Genomic DNA, 18,334 nt, shown 5'->3' with positions numbered 1-18,334 from the left:
GACACTGGAACAGGGATCCAATCGCAGACCCAGTACTGTGTACACAGTGATATTAATTGAGTTACAAATCCTGAGGTGCAAACAAAATCGGTGTCAAAATTCAGGCAGAGATCAAAGCATCCAGAAAAATCCAAAAACCAGAATCGGGAAACAGGCAGAGTCGCTATTCAGACAGAGTACAGATACAAATGCTGGAAAGGCTCAGGAAAATTCATTGGCACAGTCTGGCAACAAACAGGTGAAAACACAGTGTTGTAATGTGAGCATTACTAAAAGTAAGTTAATACTAAATTAGGATAATGGGGGGAGGGGGGTTTACTTCCGCTCTTTTCACTTCCGGTGCACACTGTATATAGTTTCTCTGCCATACCGTACAAGTTAGTGAAAGTCTCTGTATATGTATATTGGTTTTGTCGTTCTTTGGGCATGAAATTGTTGAATGGTCTTTCCCAAAGTAGCAGTTACCACATATTTTTGGCAACGAGGTGAACTGGTTTTGTGGATGTGTTGGCATGTTTCAAACAGGAGCGGCAGCGCAGATAAGGAGCCTCACGTTCAGATGGCTACATTTGGGACTATTGGTGAATTTTTGAGGAAAACGAGGACTGGCCGGAGTATGAGCAAAGGTTGGGACACTTTTTCTGTGCTAATGGAATTACTGAGGAGGCTCAGAAGCGTTCTATTCTCCTGAGTGTGTGTGGGGCAAAGACTTACAAGCTAATAAGGAATTTAGCCACACCGTGGAAACCGGGGGACATTCCATATAGAAAAGAACATAGAATAGTACAGCACAGTACAGGCCCTTCGGCCCACAATGTTGTGCCGACTCTCAAACTCTGCCTCCCATATAAGCCCCCACCTTAAATTCCTCCATATACCTGTCTAGTAGTCTCTCAAACTTCACTAGTGTATCTGCCTCCACCACTGACTCAGGCAGTGCATTCCACGCACCAACCATTCTCTGAGTAAAAAAACCTTCCTCTAATATCCCCCTTGAACTTCCCACCCCTTACCTTAAAGCCATGTCCTCTTGTATTGAGCAGTGGTGCCCTGGGGAAGAGGCGCTGGCTGTCCACTCTATCTATTCCTCTTATTATCTTGTACACCTCTATCATGTCTCCTCTCACCCTCCTTCTCTCTAAAGAGTAAAGTCCTAACTCCCTTTATCTCTGATCATAATGCATACTCTCTAAACCAGGCAGCATCCTGGTAAATCTCTTCTGTACCCTTTCCAATGCTTCCACATCCTTCCTATAGTGAGGCGACCAGAACTGGACACAGTACTCCAAGTGTGGCCTAACCAGAGTTTTATAGAGCTGCATCATTACATCGCGACTCTTAAACTCGATCCCTCGACTTATGAAAGCTAACACCGCATAAGCTTTCTTAGCTACCCTAACTACCTGTGAGGCAACTTTCAGGGATCTGTGGACATGTACCCCAGATCCCTTTGCTCTTCCACACTACCAATTATCCTGCCATTTACTTTGTACTCTGCCTTGGAGTTTGTCCTTCCAAAGTGTACCACCTCACACTTCTCTGGGTTGAACTCCATCTGACACTTCTCAGCCCACTTCTGCATCCTATCAATGTCTCCCTGCAACCTTCGACAATCCTCTACACTATCTACAACACCACCAACCTTTGTGTTGTCTGCAAACTTGCCAACCCACCCTTCTACCCCAACATCCAGGTTGTTAATAAAAATCACGAAAAGTAGAGGTCCCAGAACAGATCCTTGTGGGACACCACTAGTCACAATCCTCCAATCGGAATGTACTCCCTCCACCACGACCCTCTGCCTTCTGCAGGCAAGCCAATTCTGAATCCACCAGGCCAAACTTCCCTGGATCCCATGCCTTCTGACTTTCTGAATAAGCCTACCGTGTGGAACCTTGTCAAATGCCTTACTAAAATCCATGTAGATCACATCCACTGCACTACCCTCATCTATATGCCTGGTCACCTCCTCAAAGAACTCTATCAGGCTTGTTGGACACAATCTGCCCTTCACAAAGCCATGCTGACTGTCCCTGATCAGACCATGATTCTCTAAATGCCCAGAGATCCTATCTCTAAGAATCTTTTCCAACAACTTTCTCACCACAGACGTAAGGCTCACTGGTCTATAATTACCCGGACTATCCCTACTACCTTTTTTGAACAAGGGGCCAACATTCGCCTCCCTCCAATCCTCCGGTACCATTCCCGTGGACACCGAGGACATAAAGATCCTAGCCAGAGGCTGAGCAATCTCTTCCCTCATCTTGTGGAGCAGTCTGGGGAATATTCTGTCAGGCCCTGGGGACTTATCCATCCTAATGTATTTTAACAACTCCAACACCTCCTCTCCCTTAATATCAACATGCTCCAGAACAGCAACCTCACTCATATTGTCCTCACCATCATCAAGTTCCCTCTCATTGGTGAATACCGAAGAGAAGTATTCATTGAGGACCTCGCTCACTTCCACAGCCTCCAGGCACATCTTCCCACCTTTATCTCTAATCGGTCCTACCTTCACGCCATATGACGAACTGGTCAAGCTCGTGGGGAACCACTACAATCCAAAACCTTCTGTGATAGTCCAACGGTGCAAGTTTCACAGCAGTTTCAGGAAGCCAGGTCAGTCTGTGGCCAATTTTGTGGCCGAGCTTCAGCAACTGTCGGAGCATTGTGATTTTGGAGCGGTGTTGAATGACATGCTCCATGATAGATTGGTATGCAGCACTAATAATGACATCATACAACGCCATCTGTTAGGGGAAACCCCACCATTGGCTTTCGAGAAAGCCTTAGAGATTGCCCAAAGCATGGAGATGGCTGCTAATAATATCAAGGATATCCAGAAAGGACATGGGCGGGGGGGGGGGGGGAGGTCGCAGTCGGCGGCAGTGCACCAAGTCAGAAGGGGGCTGGGAAACAGGGAAAGCGGGTGGAATGCTTCCGGTGTAGAGGGATGCACTATGCAAAATGATTGCAAATTCAAAGACACTGTCTGCCATGCTTGTAGCGAAAAGGGACATTTAGCTAAAACGTGCAGAAGTTCAAAGGGTAAGATTAAGCCTGGGCAGGGGAAAACTCAACAGGCTCAGGCAGCCACACATCATCTAGAAGAAGCAGATGGAGGGGCAGCGTGTGCCTACAACATGTTTGCAGTGGAAACAGATGAGGAACCACCTGAACCATTTTACACCACAGTCACTGTCAGGGGAAAGGACATTAAGTTTGAGACTGATTCAGGGGCTACTGCATCGGTCATTAGTGAGGAGACCTACAGGAGGACATGGAGGTCCAACCTGCCTCCCATTAGATCATCATAGCTCAAACTCAGGACCTATACGGGGCAGCCCATACCTCATTTAGGGGTATTATATGTGGACGTTTCAGTGGGGGGTCAGAAGGCTGAAGCCAGGCTACTGATAGCTAAGGGCAGGGGGTCCAGTCTTCTGGGTCATGGTTGGCTTCGCAAAATCTGGCTCAACTGGCATGAAATTAAGTATGCACACACGACGGAGGACATTCTGCAGCAGTATAGTGATGTTTTCAGGGATGAACTGGGCACACTGAAGGACATGACAGTGAAACTCCATGTTGACCCTGAGGCCACACCATGTTTTTTTAAGCCCAGGTCAGCGCCCTATGCCATGAAAGGCAAAGTCGAGGAGGAGCTGGAACGTCTACAGAGGTTGGGCATTATTGAGCAGTCCAGTTTTCAAGGTGGGCGGCTCCCATTGTTCCAGTTTTGAAGGCAGACAAAACGGTGAGGACATGTGAGGATTATAAGCTTACAATGAATCAGGCCTCTAAGCTGGAGGAGTACCCATTGCCACGGGTGGATGACCTGTTTGTGACCCTGTCAGGGGGTAAGCTGTTCACAAAGCTGGACATGAGCCACGCCTACCAACAGCTGCTGCTCGACAAGGATTCAAAAGAGTACATCACAATCAATACGCACAAGGGATTATTCAAGTACAATCGCCTGGTGTTTGCAGTGGTGTCCATCCCTGCCATTTTCCAAAGGACAATGGACACTTTGCTGCAGGGGATTCCGCACGTAGCAGTGTACCTTGATGATATTTTGATCACTGGGGCTACGGAGGTGGAGCTTCTGGCTAACTTAGAATGGGTGCTGAAGAGGCTCTCAGGTGCAGGGTTGCGGTTAAAACATGGAAAATGTGTGTTCCTGGCATCGAGTGTGAATTACTTGGGACACAAGATCACAGCTGAGGGGCTTTGCCCTGTGGAGGACAAAGTGAGAGCTATTAAGGAGGCCCCAAGCCCCAAGACCGTCACGGAACTCAGATCATTTTGGGCATGGTGAATTATTATGGCAAGTTTCTTCTTGACCTCTCAAGGGTTTTGACCCCACTGTATAAGCTGCTTCACAATGACACTAAGTGACAGTGGGGTGAAGAGCAGGAGGAAGCTTTCAAGGAAGTGAAGGAACTCCTCCACTCAGCGAAGCTGCTTGTTCACTATGACCCAGACGAGGAGATCACCCTTGCATGCGATGCCTCGCCCTATGGAGTAGGGGCAGTTCTCTCACATGTAATGGAGGACTGTTCAGAGAAGCCTATTGGTTTTGCTTCACGTACCCTGACAGCTGCTGAGAAGGAATATTCACAGCTAGACAAAGAAGGTCTGGCCATTGTTTTTGCAGTCAAACGCTTTCATCAGTATCTTTATGGACGCGTATTTACAATTTATACGGACCATAAACCACTGATGAGCCTGTTCAGTGAGACTAGATGCATCCCATCGCTAGCCTCAGCCAGGATACAGTGTTGGGCTCTTACATTGTCAGCCTACCAGTACACTATAGTGTACAGAGCGGGTGGAGATAATGCAAACGCCGATGCACTGAGTCGACTACCTTTACCTGAGACACCTGTTGCTACATATGTGCTTCCAGAGACTGTGTTTTCATTGGAGAGCTGTCAGAGACACCTGTAAAGGCGACCCAGCTCAAGCAGTGGACAGAGAGGAACCCAGTCCTGTCCCAAGTCAAGACTTTTCTTTTACAAGGTTGGCCCAGAGACGTGGAAGGAGAGGAACTGAAGCCTTATGCCAAACGCAAGGCAGAACTGAGTCTGCAGGATGGCTGTATTTTCTGGGGGGGGGGGGGCGAGGGTCATTGTGCCTCCCCCTGGCCATTCACAGATTGTGGAGGAAATTCATGAGACTCATCCAGGGGTGTCTCGAATGAAAACCCTTGCAAGATCCTACATTTGGTGACCAAGCATGGATCAGGATCTGGAGAACAGGGTAAAATCATGAACACAATGTCAGACTAACCAGAATATGCCACCACCAGCTCCTTTGCACCCATGGGAGTGGCCAGACCACCCTTGGTCTAGTCTACATTTGGACTTTGCTGGCCCTTTTATGGGGCAGATGCTTCTTGTAATGGTAGGTGTGCATTCTAAATGGATTGAAGCTCACATCATGAGCAACATCACAGCCCCCTCAACCATAGACAAACTCAGGCAAGTGTTTGCACGGGTTGCCTGACACTCTGGTCACTGATAATGGCCCAATGTTCACCAGTGAGCTGTTTAGTGAATTCACGCAGCAGAATGGTATTCATCACATTTTGGACGGCTCCTTTCCACCCAGCCTCAAATGGTTTGGCTGAGCAGGCTGTTCAGACAGTGAAGGAAGGCCTGAAGCGGATGACAGGGGACTCTCTTAGCATTCGGCTGTCACGTTTCCTGTTTAAATACCGCCTCATGCCACAGACTACGACTGCCCGCACTCCAGCAGAGATGGTGTGTCCAAGTGAAGAGAAAGCAGGAAAAGCAGAAGGAGGGACATGATCAACATGCGTGAGAGCGACAGTTAAAACCGGATGACAATGTCTGTGAGAAACAATCAGCAATGGCTACCTGGGGTTATTCTTAAGCAGAGTGGTCCCGTCTCCTATGTTGTTAAGCTGACTGATGGGCGTGTTTTCCGCAGACATCAGGACCATGTGCCTCTGCGTCATGATACCGGCTCAGAGGCAGACAGCTCCATGGAGTTTCCTTTTGTGAGACAGACTACGGTGGAAGCATGTCCACCAGTGACTTTGCCAGAGGGCGAGACGCTGGCAGAGGGGTCGGGGTCCCCTGAGGAGGATGGACATTCTCACACAGACACACAGACCCCTCTCATGCCCCCAAAACCAGATCCACCCAAAACACCCTCACCAGCAGTGCTGCTGGGTCACTGAGGGTAGTGCGCAGATCACAACGCACTCGTAAACCTCCTGACAGATTGAATCTTTGACGGGACAGTTTTTTTTTTTTTTTGTTAGATTGAATGTTAAATATGTCATATTTTCCAAATGTTTTGTATTGGTAAACTGTTGCTGAGATACTAGTATAAGATTTCAGGGGTACGCAAGTTAATAACACCACTGTTTTTATTTCCTAGTTTTTCACATTTGGGGAATGTTGGATTTTAAAGGGGGAGAAGTGTTGTAATGTGAGCATTATTAAAAGTAAGTTAATACTAAATTAGGATAACAGGGGGGAGGTTTTACTTCCGTTCTTTTTACCTCCGGTGTGCACTGTATATAGTTTCTCTGCCATACTATATGAGTTTGTGAAAGACTCTGTGTGTATGTGTGTGTTTATATGTATGTGTGTGTGTCAGTTTTGCCATTCTGGATAAAGTCATTCTTTATGCATGAATTTGTCAAGTGGTCTTTCCCAAAGTAGAAGTTACCACACACAGGACTGAAATACACTGAGCAATAAACAGAGAGGCAGATGATAGGTGGAGCACAATGAGACACAGGTGGCAGCAATGCAGGTAATAATGAGAAACAGATGAGAGACAGAGTACTCAGTAATACGAGGGCCAGAGTAGAACAGCCAGCACATGTAGGAGTGAAGGGGAATGAGAGGGTGGATGAGTTGGCAAAGAGGGTGTTAAAGAAAGAAAATGTGGAAATGTACATTAGTATCGGTAAAGCAGAGGTTAAGTGTGTAATCTGGGAAAAAGTCAACCGAATGTGGCAAGAAAGATGGGACAGGGAGGGGAAAGGGAGGCATTTATATCAAATACAAAAGAGTGTTGCAGTTACTAGGGTAGGTTATGGAAACAGAAGAGAGGAAATTGTGTGGACTAGGTTAAGGCTGGGGCATTGTGCGTTAAACAAAACATTGAAAATGATAGGGAAACACCAGACAGGATTGTGTGAGGAATGTCAGGAAGAGGAGTCAGTAGAACATGTAGTTCTGAGTTGCAGGAAGTATGAGATACAGAGAGAGATGATGAGAAATAAATTAAGGGAGTTGGGGATGCAGGAATTCACATTAAAAGGGTTGCTGGGCATGGGTGAGAGAGCACAAGTCTGGGTATTTTTAGCATTTTTAAGGGGTACAGGGGTTTTTTATAGAATATGACGAATAAACAGGAATAGGATACTAGGATGGTCAAAGATGGGAGGGTGAAGTGTAGGTTTGTGAGTGTGTGTGTGTGTGAGAGAGAGAGAGATTGGGTGAAGGGATTTAGAATGTATATCTAGTGCACATTCTGGAGCAGAGGGTGGCAGTAATGCACCATTAAGCTGGATGCCAACCGCTGTAAAACAAGATACAGACAGACAGAGTAGAACAGGAGCACATGGCAATACAAAACCACAGACTGACAGCTGGGGGAAAACACACAAAAAGACGGAGTTCTACTGGAGGTACTGACAGTAATACTCATTTATGTGACAAATGTTTGTGGGCTGAATATTTTTTCAAGGCACTCACTGTAGATGCAGCAACCATTTCCCCAGTTACTGAACTAAATTGCCTTGTAAAGGTGCACTCTGTGATATTTGCTTATCTGAAAAAAATACCAAAAAAAACTGAAGGAAATTCCATAGATATTGGCAGAGACACATCAATTAAAGGGTCACAATTAACTTGTAGCCTCCACCAAACATACTTTACATTGTTTAGCACCTACACTTAACTATCACCATGTGCTCCCTTGATAATCACATCTTCATATTCTGCACCTAAATACATTATGCTGCAATGTCTGCAAAACTGATCAGACCTAGCCTTGCGGGTGCTTAATCCACTAATGTTGCCCTCTGCTGCTTTGGAGTGAGCTACACAAATCATCATTTCTATTCCCTCCCCTCCCACCCCAATTTGTTTTCGCTCACCTCTGTTTCTGGTGCTGTACTGTGTCTTCCATGGAGAGTACTGGAATTGCTAAGGAGATATGACAGAATGCAGATGCTGGGATCTGGAGCAACGACTTGTTGGTGGAACTAGCAGGTCAAGCAGCATCTGGAAAGGTGAAAAGGATTTTCAACATTTCTGATCAAAACCCTGCATCAGAACTGTATGTGCTAACTTGCTTCCCAGTAGTTGGCATGGCAACGATGCAGTTGCTGCAGGAGTTGCACAGGTCGTTTTGGCATATTAATCACTATGCTAAAACATTATCTTTAACTTTTTTTCTCAATTTCACAAACTTCTCTGGAAGATCCAAGAAGATGTTAATGATATTCACAGAATATATCCAGTGAACTAAAAGAGAGTGAATTCTATTTCTATGGTAGAACTAGATTTAGACATAAAATGGATCTTAGCTGGAACTTTCATATCACAGGATATCAATCAATATAGTCAAAATGTAGGCACGAGGAACTATAGATGCTGGAATCCAGAGCAAAAAACTGAGAGGGAACTAATGTAATAGCATAGCGGTTAGTATGACACTGGTACAACTTGGAGTTCAATTCTGCCTGTAAAAAGTTTGCATGCTCTTCCCGTGAGTGCGTAGGTTTCCTCTGGGTGCTCCGGTGTCGTCCCACAGTTCAAAGATGTACCAGTTAGTAGGCTATTTGGTTGCTGTAAATTGTCCTGGGTTTAGGCCAGTGTTAAATAGGTGGGTTGCTGATTGGTTCAGCTTGTTGGGCTGAAAAGGCCTGTTCTGTGCTGTATCTCTATAAATAAGTAAATAGAGAAAGAAAGTGGAAAATGACTGGATATCTTTTCCTTCCTAATGTGGAGTCCCTATTCAAGATGTCGACAATTCCTTTCCTCCCACAGATGCTGCCTGACCCTTTGAGTTCTTCCAGTAGTTTTTTTAGTCAAAGTGTTTGCTGGTGCTAATGTTCAACATTAAAAACCTGGTGGAAAAGTACTGGACAACAGAAAGAGACACAACCAGAATATTTTAAAGTATGAAGTAGCAACATTGAGAAGCAACAAGAATAAACCTCTGTGTCGTAACGCAGGGCTTGGCAAATCTGAATTTGTCACCTTCAAAGGGAGAGTAGCCCATAGGAGAATGAAAATATCATATCCTGCAGGCACAAGTGAATGCATTGCAATAATAAATGTGAAGTAGAATTAACTTTGTGGGCATCTTAGTTGAGGAAAAACAGAAATAAAGCTCATGCTGCAAAAGTCCAGCAAATTGATCATCAATTAATAAGTACGTAAACATATACTGTGATTGATGGTACTTTTAAAATACAAATGGATATAGATTAATTTCTCCATAAATAAAGCATTAAAGTCAGCAGCACAATTTTATCTTTATCTTCCAGTGAGTAGTTTTAAAATTGCTCCATATTGGCTTTTCAGCTCATTTGAATGCTAGTTTAAAAGATAGGATAAAGGGGAAGGACTTCAGTTGTGGAATCAGCAGAACAGCATTATTGGAATTCCATGCGTAACATCACAGAGAAATTGACATATAATCACAGAAGAACAAGGATATCATATAAGCACAGGGGCATTACGTTACAGCTTCATGAAGCATTGGTAAGGCCACTCTTATAGCACTATGTGCTGTTCTGTTTGCCACATTTTTGGAAAAGATGTGAGAGTACTGGAGAGAGTACGGAGCAGATTCACCAGGATGAAGCATTTCAATTATAAAGGCAGAAAGCATGGGCTGGGTTTGTTCTCTCTGTAGCAGAGGAAACTGATGGGCATCCTGATAGAGGTGTACAAAGTTATTAAGAGGATAGTGAGGGTACACAGGTGTTGTGGTTGAATAATGGCTAGCATAACACTATTAAAGTGCCAGTGATCACCTATTGGGGTTCGATTCCTACCACTGTCTGCAAGGAGTTTGTACGTTCTCCCCATGACTGGATGAGTTTCCTCAAGGTGTTCCGGTTTCCTCCCACAATCCAAAAACTTATAGTTCGGGTAAGTGAGTTGTCAGTATTGCTATGTTGGTGCCAGAAGTGTGGTGACACTTGTGGGCTGTCCCACTTTCCTCATTGATTTAATTTGATGCAAACAACACATTTCACTGTATGTTTCAATGTATAATAAAGCTAATTTTTTTCACATTGTAAGATGCCTTTCTCTTTGGTGGGAAGGCGTAGGTATAAGGTGAGACATAGAGGTTTAGAGGAGATCGGAGGGGGAGTTCTTCACATGGAGAGTGATTGGAATCTGGAACATGCTGCCAGAGAAAATGGTGGGGACTCTCACGACATTTAAGAGGTAGTTAGACAGGCACTTGAATTGTTAAGACATGTAAGGCTACAGGGCAAATATGAGTAAATGAGACTTGTACAGATAAAAGAATAGTGTTGCAAGGAGCTGTTTCGAGGTTGTATGACTCTATGAGAATCTAGGTCTAATATTATATTGTGTTAAAAGAACCAAAAAGATGCTTTAACTGTCAAAGGGTTTCTGACAAAAGATGGCAGACTTTATTTGGTGCCATCTTACCTCAGCTGACTTAACAGCTGGGACAACAACATCAGCAAAATAGGATTTACATTGTCCCTCTTACAAGCAAGGAAAATGTATGTTCTAATGTCCTTCACGGGAGCCTGATCAAATCGATGTGACATCAAGCTATTCATAAGTATAATAGGAAAGATATTCAAAATATTTTCCGAGATACACTGTAGGTTTAAGGAGGGGCTGAGAGGGGCCTCACTTAACAGCCCATGATCCCACTGTTATGATTTTATCCAAAATACTTGAGAAGGCAGCTATAACTTCACTGTCTTCTTTCACAAAAACTGTTTGGATTCTAATGAAGCGACCAGTGAACAAGGTTAATTAGAACATATTACAAAATTATGGATGCTGTCATGAGTGAACAGATCATAATGATAAGTCCGATTACAAACATGAGAAAATTGGCAGATGCTGGAAATCCAAGCAACACACACACAACACACACAAAATGCTGGAGGAGCTCAGCAGACCCTTCATCAAGACTGGAGGGAAAAAGGATGAGGAGGCAGGGAAGGAAGAAACACAAAATGCTAGGTGAAATGGTGGGGGGGGGGAGGAGGGGGGAAGTTAAGAGCTGGGAAGTTGATTGGTGAAAGAGATCCAGGGCTGGAGATGGGGGAATCTGATAGGAGAGGACAGAAGGCCATGGAAAATGAATGGTTTTGGCTCAATGTCATCTATACTCTTGTCCATAGATGCTGCCTGGCCTTCTGAGTTCCTCCAGCATTTTGTATGTGTTATAATGATACGTAAGTAGTATCCTCTCATTGGAAACACACTGGCAATATTCAGATCAAATAATGATTGCTGTCAGGAGCCAGTGATGCCATCAATTTCCAGGAGATTTGGCAGGATAAATATCCGCCCCAACAGACATCACCCAAACACGAGGAATTCTGCAGATGCTGGAAATTCAAGCAACACACATAAAAGTTGCTGGTGAACCCAGCAGGCCAGGCAGCATCTCTAGGAAGAGGTACAGTTGACGTTTCAGGCCGAGATCCTTCGTCAGGACCTCACCCAAGCCTGTTCTGAAGAATGGTTCAAACCTGTAAGATTGATCATTGACAGATGGAGTGGAGGAAGTGTACAGTCTTCGCTTTGTTTGTATGGCATTAGGAGGGAAAACTGTCATCACAGTTTTAATGTCCAGTTTCCTAGCCAGTCATTGAAATACTGGAGAGCAAATGTAACCCTGAGTGTCGTAATCAGGCCTTCCACCATCAGAACAAGTTAAAGTGTTAAGGTGGCAATTCTGCATTTGTTGGCTATTTTGTCTGTCACCCGCCAGCTTCCCATTTAGGGTTGTGTACATATTCCAGAATTGTTTGAAGCCAAGTTTTTGAGTTAAGTTAGATACAAGGTGTTTATGTATGGTGTGTTCTTGTTTGTAGGGCTGTTCACCAAGCCTGGAGGTCAGGTTGCAAGTGTTTCATCACTAGTCGAGGTGACATCATCAGTGCACAATTGTGTGTATTCTGCCCAAGATTTCCTTTGGTATACTTCAGCACTGGTGAGTGGCAGATGCTGGATTTGTGTCCTTATAGCGTTCTGTGAGGTCAGATTGGGAGGTCTTGAAGGTTTCTAGTGTTGGGACGGTGACCGAACTGCAGTAAAACCAAAAAATCAGATTCAATGTGAAATATGAAACATAAAACAAAATTTGCTTTCAGTATTGTTTGAGTGTGACCACGAAATGTCATCACTTTTTTTCAGTTATAAGGGGAGAAAGAGTGAGTGTAATATCAGAAGCAGAATGAGTTTAGATGAATTATGGCCAATGCAGTAGTATTTACTTAACCTAGCATTTGTACTGCAGCATGAAGAACCACATTTGTCCATTCGTAAAAATGTCACAAGTTACTAACCTCATTAACATTATAGCACGGTATTATAAATAAATAAAACATTTTTATTGTTTCTTTTATTATCCACAGCATGTTTAAATTGTGTTCCCAGATATCTTTCTGCCTTTACCCTCATTAAATAAGTATTCTGGAGAAACATAAAACACCTCAGCAGTTGTAAAGCAAACTTTCATTAGGAATTTATCACAGTGAGAAAAAAAAGTAAAAGTGAATGTATTTTTGGTGGGAATATAAAAATAATTCAAGTACATGTTTTACATTCTCTCAGTCACATCAGTCACATGTTATGGGCACTGCAATCAGATAACTTTATCTTCTTTCCTTGTTGCTCTGAGGAGACTGTAAAGTTTGTTGAGGAGTTAATTGCTGAGGTTGTTACTTACTGTAACAAGACCCAGAATTTGTATTCTCAGCTGGTTGTGTGTGTGGGATATGGTTCATCATCATTATCATTATGTGCCATGTCATATGATATAGGTGATTCTCTATCCATGAGCATGATTGCTCTCTGGCAATTTTTTCTGCAGAAGTGGTTTGCCTTTGCCTTCTGCTGGGCAGTGTCTTTACAAGATGAGTGGTCCTACCATTATCAATACACTTCAGAGATTGTCTGCCTGGTGTCAGTGGTCACGTAACTAGGACTTGTGATGTGCACCATCAGCTCATACGACCATCCACCACCTGCTCCCGTGGCTTCACACGACCCTGACTGGAGGGGCTAAGCAGGTGCTACACCTCACCCAAGGGTGATCTGCAGGCTAGTGGAGGGAAGGAGTGCCTTACACATCCTTTGGTAGGGACTTATCTCCACCCCACCACCCGTTGGATATGGTTATCTGGGTATATTTGTAAGAGAGTAGTTAAACTGCAAGACCAGTAATCCAGGAGCTTGGACTAACAATCTGAGTTCAAATCAAAGTTTACATGCATTAACTAATCTCAAATTAGAGAAAATTAGTCATTCAAATTGACGACCACTAAAGTACAAAATTGTTGTAAAACAAAATATTTGGTTCACTAATGTCCATCAGAAGATGAAATCTTCCATCTTTCTTGGTTTGACTTTTATGTGACTCTGGACCCACTAGCATACTTGACTCTGAAATGGTGGAGTAAGTGACTCCTGATGTAGGAAGTGATCCAGGTTTTTTTGGTCATGATGCATTTGAGGGCAGTGTGATGCTATGGCGGGGGGGCTCATTGAGAACTTTGTTTTGCAGAAATTAAGTGCAAGGTCCATCCTTGTGTCTACTTCAATGAAAATACTGGTGAATATTGGCTTGGAGTTTGTCCCACGTATGTGCACAAATGCAAGAAATATCTGCGTACATAAAGATCAACTACTGAAGCTTGAGTAACCTTGGTATTGGACTGTAGCCACTGTAGGTTGAACAGTTTCTCATTTGATTAACTCCATTCCCACAAGAAGTTTGTAAAAAGTGAACTACAACATTATAACAAGAACATTTGAGAAAAACATTGGGACAATGAAACACAGGAGAAGGACATTTCGTATAAATTGGCATCAAGATCGGTAGAATTTTGTGAGTCAAGTGACTTGTCCTAGGTTTCTATTTTCTGTATAAGTTCCCTACTGGCAACAATGGGTTGAGGTTCCACACTGGTCTCTTTTCCAATGCGAATAAACGTGAAGTATAAATGAACCCCAGAGAAAGACACATTACACAGAAAGGTATAACTAGACAGCAGCACCACAGAATCTACAAACATAGTCTGGTATGTTTAAGCCCAACTGTGCATTAATTATACAATAAATTATGATTAAATATTAAGTATCTTATTTCAGCCTACATTGAATCCAGATGGCCCATTCCAATACTACTACTCTCTCTGTATAATTTACTGGTTCAATCCATCTTTGTTATTTATGTGTGATTTTTTTGTAGATTTTTATCCTCACCTTCATAAGTTAATATGTGTTACGTGTGTTACATGTACTATTGTACTTTACATCCTGGTTCAGAGAAACATTGTCTCATTTCCGTATACATTATAAAGTATATGTTATATATGTATGTTGTCAAATGACAATAAACTTCACTTGGCTTGATCTTATGGTGCTGTCTTTATGTCAGCTCTGAACCCCCAGATATTTTCTATTCTACCATCTAAAGTTATTTATAAACTTAGCAAATAATTAATCCCCATCAGATCTCTATAGGATTCCTTGAAATATTGCCTGCCAATTTGAGTACCTGCCTTTTATTCCTCTAGTTCTGGCTGCTCAACCAATTTCAGAGACAGATTAACAATTTGCCCTCAGTTCCAAAGTTATTAGCCACCAGATTCCTAAGAAGAGAAATGATTGTTAGAGTCTGTACGCATATATACCATTGATAAACATTTCCCTTTCCACTATTTTCTTTATTAAAATATTCAATCATCTTCATCATGTTTAATTAATATTTGCAGAATCTGGCTCCAAGCAGGAGTATAGTTTTCTATGTTTACATCTTTGACCCTGAGATCAGCTTACATGTTCAAGAGATCATCTTCGATAATTATCACCATATTCAACAAGATGTCACTACCACAGAATCACAGATTAAGGGACTCAACCTAAAACATTGACTGTCCTTTGTGAATAACTTGCTGTGAACTTCTGTTGTTTTAAACATTAATAGTGTTTCCTAATTTAGACCATAAGACTCATTTTTCTGGGCCCTCATTTTTTTTATTTTATTTTAGTTTAGAAACATAGCATGGCAACAGGCCGTTCTGGCCCAACGAGCCCATGCTGCACAATTACACCAGGTGCCCAATTAAACTATACATCTTTGAAATGTGGGAGGAAACCAGAGCACTTGGAGGAAACCAACGTAGTCTCAGGGAGAACGTACAAACTCATTGCAGACAGTGGTGGAATAGGACCCAAGTCGCAGTCACGGTAACAGTGTTACGCCAACCGCTATGCAACTCTACTGCCCCAAATTTCGTCCAACTCTTACTCATCAAATGAATGTCAACCTCAAATCTAAAATCATCATGGTAGTTTCATATTTCTTCCTTTTGTCCACTATGGAACATTATACATTAAGCTTTATTATTATTAGATTAACCTTCTCATGGTGTTAGGTTGTTAACTAAATCTACCTCACGAGTCATCCAGTACAATGTCCTTTTGCTGAGTCTTGGGCATGTTGTTGCAGGAAACTCTCATGAATGTATTTAAGAAGTTGACTAACTCTCTGACATGAGTTAATCTGTTTATCCCAATCTACAGGAAACATACAATTTGCCATTTAAAACGTGCTTTCTTTAAAGATTTGTCCATTATTTCACTTATGCATTTTACATTTTGTCATCTCATTGCCCCCAGCAGGTGCCTGTATCCCAATCCTATGCAAGTCTGAACTGCCTTTCTATCTGTGAAGCCCAACCAGAGTGTGTCCCAATTTAGTTATCTCTTTTTTTTTGTAATTTATTTTTTATTGAATTTCATCATCAAACAAACATTTCCATAACACGAGGAAATCTGCAGATGCTGGAAATTCAAGCCACACACATCAAAGTTGCTGGTGAATGCAGCAGGCCAGGCAGCATCTCTAGAAAGCGGTACAGTTGACGTTTCGGGCCGAGACCCTTCGTCAGGACTAATTGAAAGAAGAGCTAGTAAGAGATTTGAAAGTGGGAGGGGGAGGGGGAGATCCAAAATGATAGGAGAAGACAGGAGGGGGAGGGATGAAGCCAAGAGCTGGACAGGTGATTGGCAAAAGGGATATGAGAGGATCATGGGAAGGGAGGCCTAGGGAGAAAGAAAAGGGGGAGGCGGGGGAAAAACCCAGAGGATGGGCAAGGGGTATAGTGAGAGGGACAGAGGGAGAAAAAGGAGAGAGAGAGAAAAAGAATGTGTGTATATAAATAAATAACGGATGGGGTATGAGGGGGAGGTGGGGCATTAGCGGAAGTCTGAGAAGTCAATGTTCATGCCATCAGGTTGGAGGCTACCCAGATGGAATATAAGGTGTTGTTCCCACATATATATCATATAATCATATTTGCCACAAACCTCCACATAGTATTTATCTGAGGTATACACTTATAGAAAGGAGAGGAAAGAAAGAACAATCGAAAGGAGAAAACTATGTACAGAGTAGGGAGTGATCTTTTTTTTACAACATATTCATTGACGTATGAGAATAAAATCAGGCCTATGAGGTGTTATGTAGTTAAACCATTTTTTCCAGTATGAATAAAATTGTTCCAACTTATGATTATCAGATGCTGTTATCTTCTCCATTTTGTAAGTGTCCATTGTAATTTCCATCCATACATTTAAAGTTGGACTCTCCCGTGATAACCATTTCCTGGGAAGGGTCTTTTTACCAGCCACCAGCAGTACATTCATTAAATATTTATCTCTTTTCAACCATTCTTGAGGTATATACCCAAAATATATGGTCTTACTCTCTAACGGTATTTCACATTTAAAGATGTCTTGTAGGGCATTATGTATCCCATTCCAATAGTCTTTGATAATGGAGCATTAACAGAAAATATGATAATGGTTTGCATTTTGATTTCCATAATTTCTCCAGCAAACAGGGGGGTTACTATCATAATGGGATTTCTGAAGGGGTGTAATAAAACCTCTCATCAAGTTTTTCCTCCTGAACTCCCTCCATTTCTGTGAATTGGTACACTTCCATTGATATCTCCATTTTATTGTCCAGTCTTCCTCAGATATTATTATTCCTCCTTCCTTCTCCCATTTTGTTTCAATGTATGAAGTCGAATGTGTTTTAAGATTTGACAAACCCTAAAACATGCTTGAAATGATTTTACTACCGTTGTCTGAATTATATGCTTTTCTAAATAGCTCTATCAGATATGTACTTGCCTTGGTTACATTTTTAACCGTCCTATTAACAAACTGCCGCATCTGTAAATACCGGTAAAACTGTTGTTTTTCTACTAAGTGTTTCTCTTTGAGCATTTCAAAACTGAACAGTGTTCTTTCTTTCATTATATTGCAAATAGCTGTTATTCCTTCAGCGGTCCAGTCCTTAAATCTAGCATCCAGTTTATTCGGCGTAAAATCCGAGTCATATGCACATCATTTAAGAATTGCAATGTCTCTCTCTAGTTTATATTCTTTTATAATAGTTTTCCATATTTTAAGAGACCATTTCACCCATGGGTTGTCAATATTATTTATATTACTCTGTAGGTTGTTATCAGCCAAAATTGCCTGTATGGGGATGGAAAGTATCCTCAATGTTTTTCCATTGAGCGTCATATGATGGGTTGCACCAGCATATCACAGCTCTCAATTGTGCTGCAAAATAATAATCTCTAAGAGAAGATAGGCCCCATCCCCCCTTTTCCTTGGCTAATTGCAAAGTTTTGAGATGAACCCTAGGCCTTTTACCTTGCCATATGTATCTTGATAGCATCTTGTTCCATTCATTGAATTGATTCTGGTTAATCTCCATTGGTAGGGTCTGAAAGAGATATAGTAGTCTGGGCAGTATATCCATTTTAATAGATTCAATCCTAGAACTGAGACCAAGAAAAGGAATCAGGTTCCACCTTGTTATATCTTCCATAATCTTTTATATATAGGCTGATAATTGCATTCTGATAATTTTGCCAAATCTTTTGGCATAATGATGCCCAAATATTTGACGGACTCTGTTTGCCAAGCCCAAGGATATTTACTTCCAATTTCTCTTGGTGGGCTATAGTTATATGAAAGTAGTTGGGTTTTATCTATGTTGATCTTGTATCCTG

This window comes from Mobula birostris, chromosome 3 (assembly GCF_030028105.1).
Source record: "Mobula birostris isolate sMobBir1 chromosome 3, sMobBir1.hap1, whole genome shotgun sequence".
Lineage (NCBI taxonomy): Eukaryota > Metazoa > Chordata > Chondrichthyes > Myliobatiformes > Myliobatidae > Mobula > Mobula birostris.
Note: the sequence above shows the minus strand (reverse complement) of the source record.